Source organism: Alligator sinensis, unplaced genomic scaffold (assembly GCF_000455745.1).
Source record: "Alligator sinensis unplaced genomic scaffold, ASM45574v1 scaffold239_2, whole genome shotgun sequence".
NCBI lineage: Eukaryota > Metazoa > Chordata > Crocodylia > Alligatoridae > Alligator > Alligator sinensis.
This window is the reverse complement of record NW_005842279.1, coordinates 743,508-748,138: the sequence shown is the minus strand read 5'-3', so window position 1 is coordinate 748,138 and position 4,631 is coordinate 743,508.

Sequence of the window (4,631 nt, the reverse complement as noted above, 5' to 3'; positions counted from 1 at the left end):
AGCAGGAAGCTGGCTTAGGCTGCTCCATACAGTGTGAAGCACCAACCGGTTCTGCGTGCCCCAGCGCCCAGCTCCCTTGCAAACAGGGCTCCTGCCTGCACTCAGCATCAGTGCCTAGGGAGTTCTCTGTTCTTTCCACGGGAATGAAGGTGCTGAGGTGGGAAGCAGCTCATGAAGGCTCACAGCTATATCCATAGCAAGTGACGCCTCTAGGGGTAGTTCAAATGCCCTTTCAATAGACAGGTTAAGAGGGGGTGCCAAATCAAACAAGCTTTGGCCTTGTTTAAAGGTTGTGTGGGGTTAAAAGCTGCCTCTTACTGAGGCGAGGGAGGTGTGGCTTAACATCATGGTGAGGAGGGGTCTCTCACCACCCTCCTAAAGTGGCCAGTTTCTCGTGGCAAGGAGGCAGGGCCTGGAGTGGTTCCAGCTCTGGGTGAGATGCAAGGCCACAGATGCACATCCTGGGTGAGAACAGGTCCTGCTCAGACTGAAAGGGGTGGTGGGACAGAGGCCCAGCACCAGGACAGTCAACTCCAAGGGTTAAGAATTGAATCACATGCAAGGGAGCTGGGCGCTTAGGTACTTTTCTTGCCAGGATCCTTTGATCCCAGCTGACTGGGGCAGGAGGCTGGACTTGATGATCTTTCAAGGTCCCTTCCAGCCCTAATGTCTAATGTCTATGAGTCTACATTCTAAAATGTCATGGGATTGACCTAAAAATGCTGAATTTTCCAAAATTACAAACACTGGTCCCTGGTTATTTGCCTTCTAATATTTGAACTCACATTTCCAAGTTATTTCTTTATCATCACCCAGGCTTTTTTTCAAATGAAAGGGAAGATTCCCATGTAATCACAAGCAACCAAAAGTGGGGATTAGGGTAGTGTTTAAGAAAAACACCAAGGATCATAAAATGAGAAGCAGTACTCGTCTAGGTCCAGCACCAGGTGATCTTCTTGGGCTTGTTACTTTTAGGGTGCTGTAATGGAATTGTGTGTGGAGGAGTCAGTTTGGGGCACATCCTACACGCAGGGGACAGGCAAGGAGTGTCCTTTTCTGCGGCTGCTTGAAAAATAATTATGTGCCACCTGCAAAGCCTTGATGTACAGAATCAGGATGCAGAGATGCCTGTAGTACACTTCTTCAGGCCATTGTTTGCCTGGTCTATACATCTCAGAGTACCTGCAACGCTGGACCATTAGCACAGTTACAGAATGACACACAGAGACTCTTTTTGCAACTCTTTGTCACATGGCCAATAGCACATGACCTGAGATTCCACATTGATCGATAATTAGGGATCTACCTACATTGTGCTGAGGTGAAAGAAATATTGTGGGCCACTTGCAGTAGTGTGGCACCATTTTTGTGATCTTTTTGTGGCAGTGCCCCCCCTGATTGCCAAGCGGGCTCCCCATGATGTGGCCCCACCCCTTTCTGCTGATCGGCCGAGAGAGATAAGGCTGTACCATGGGCATCCCTCTTGGCCAATCAGTAGCGAGGGTCAAAAACGTGGTTTGGAGTGTTAGCAGACTTTGCAGGTATTACCTGACAGGGATTATGATGTGAATGCTTCTGCTATAGCCCTCAGCTTGGGGGCTCCTAGCTTCTCCTCTGCCAGGTATGCGTGCCCTGTTTGGGAGAGATCCATGCACACCAGGCACCTTAACCCCAGTCTGAATGTTAGCTGTCAATGCATCACAGGATGTCTGAAGCTTACCAGCCTAAACAGTGTGTACCTGCTAGCTGGGATCACTCCACCTGAGCAGTGGCCAGCAGGCTAGAGCAATCAAGACAAACTGAAGATGTGAGACACCCTCTGTATGACCATCCTGCAGCACGCAAATGTCTGAAGTCTTGCAGGAGCTTCCTCACCAGCACCCAACCTCTCAATGCCACACCCAAGTTGACTCAACTACAGATGTGGAATAAGAGACTGAAGAAAATATGTGACAGCAAAAAAACTGACATTCTAGTGAGTCCTTACTACTAGGGGCTGGCGAACCATGGCAAAAGCAGCAATGTCTCAACTGTGTACATGTCGGAGTCAGACATTCCAAGAAACTATAGAAGTAGGGCTATGCCATTGGTGCAACCACCTGTGACTATGGCACAGAGCCTCAGACTGTGCAACAACTGCTGCAATGCCCTCTGCCTGAAGGTGCATGTACAATCAGATATCTCACAAAAGTACAAGAAATGAGCACAAGCATGTGTAACAAAATGGTCAGATGTGGTGTAGAGACCTGACAAAAAGAAGCAGTGGGAGGTGGAGTCCCCCATCTTTGCTGCTCCCCTTCATGCCAATGGCTTCCCCCACATCCCGGCAGGTATGAGGCTGGGCTGCAGCAGTCCTGAGGATTTCCCACTAGGGAGCCAGTATTTTATTTTTAGTCAGTAACTTTTTTCCTGGTGATTCCGTGCCAAAATCATGGGGATTGCCATTTTCACGGAGTTCACAGAAACAGGTTTTTTTTCAGGGTTTCCGCAAAAAAAAGCAAAATCACTAATAGGGTAAATCCCTATTTATAACAAATATAATCATATGATGATGATAATAATAATAAGAAAAAGTAAGAGGAGGAGGAGGAGGAAAAAGAAGAGGAGGAGGAGAATAGATTAGACCGACCCTAGTATCGGATGGTTTGGATAGGGATGATCCTACCTAGAGCAACAGACTGGACTACCTACTGAGATCCCTCTAGCCCTACTTGTCTATGGTTCTGCAATCATAAGTAAAAATGACTTAATCAGATGTAGTTATCTGTGTTAGTCTAAAGTCAGGCAGAAGGCAAGGCACAGATGCACCTTACAAACTAACTGAATCAGTGGTGCATAAGCTTTTGTGTGGCAATGCTCTTGCTCATGAAAGTGTATGCATCTCTGATTCAATTAGTCTATCAGGTGCATCTCTACTCTGCCTTCTAACTGAACTCAAAATCAATGTATTTGTAATAATCCAGTGCTATGAAAAGGGGATTTTGAGGGTCTGCAATGTTGCTCTGGCAGGGTATCTATTGCATAAAGCTACCTTTTAGGAAACTGAGCAAATGACCATTCAAAATCACATTATTAAATTATAGCAGCTGTGCAATGAGATGTACACAAGTTGTTGAATTGCAGCAAAGCTGCATTTGCTAATGAGCTTGCTAATGCGCTAACAAATACTGTAATTATTCTAATGAATGAAGCCAATGATGTTGCTAATTTGGGGCATTATGGATTTGATAAAATGTCTTGCCTGGCTGCTTGGTCTTGTGACTTAGGTGCTGAAGACAGCGCAGCGTAGCATTGCTTCTGTAGCATACAAAAGAGGGTTGCCACCCTCCTGAACGTGAGTGTGGCAAGATGAGCAGTCTTCCTGTTTCTAATCCTGCAGAGCCAAACTCTGAGTTTGCCCCCAGAGTCTGGCAAGGATTGGCCATGAAGTTCACTGAGGGATAGACTCTCCCACTGCCCAGCTCCTGGGGAGAGCCATCTGACTGCTACTGGTTTCCAGTTGCTGCTCAGCTGACAAAAAGCATTCCTTGGGTGGAAAGAGCCTCACAGGCAAAGAACATTTGGCCTTGGCCTGCATGCCTTCCCTGCCTGGTAACAGCTTCTCTCTGCCCTGCCTTGGAGTCACCCTGCATGGGGGCACAAAGAAGCTTATACCTGCACACAGGACTCATGCAGTTTCTGCTGCCTTGCGGCCTCCCTTTTCTCAGCCAGAATCAGGCCCTTTGTCTAAAGCAGAGCGATCGTCCAACCTGCAGTAAAGTGGGTGGGATGTCCGCCCATGAACCTACCAAACCAGCAGTGCTAGAATCTGAGCAATCAACAGGACCTTGAGGCTGTCCAGCACTTTAAGATTACAACAGCCCCCTGGCCTTGTTCCCTGTAAGCACCTAAAAGGCCAATAAAAGACCCAACAAACAATATTTTGATGGAAGAGATCAGAGCCATTGAACCAAATCCAGGTGGAGGGGAGGGGGGGCAAAATAAAAGGATGATTTTTTTTCTGCTCTCATTCAAGTGGAGCAACACAGACCCCTGGTGGCCTGGTCCGTTGCTTGCAGAATAATTCTAAAGGGGACCCAGCAGGAGGAGCCTGTTGGGTTTGTGAGCCAGCAGCTGTGCTCTGATTTAGGCTGCCTTCTCTTGCAGTTCTGCGAATAGTGAGCAGTGATATTCCCTTCCTCCTGTGCTCAGCCTGCTATATCATCTTTGCTCCCCAGGCCCTTCCCAGCTTTTAAACCCAGGGCTGCACCACTACAGCATCGCATGCTGGATTCCCTCAGTAGCATTTAGCATTTTAGGTGATGAAATCTGACTGTTCCTAGGCTCCTTGGTTGAGCCATCCAGTCTACCCCAGTCACTAGTTCTCACTGCAGCACTTCTTCATGTATGCTATCGTCATAATCGTTGTCACTGCAGCAGGTAGCTGAGCTGTGCAGGATTGTGAAAGGACCTCCCTTTTGTACATTCTGGAGGACAGTGCTGCCTTACTATGGCCTGGGTAATCTCCTGGGGAGTTGGTGGTATTACCAGCCCATCTGCTTTTCCAGTGGGACAAATGTTTTCCTAGATAATATTTATTCAGTGAATCAAAAGGGACAGAAGCTTTATTTGTAGATTCTGATTTGACTGTG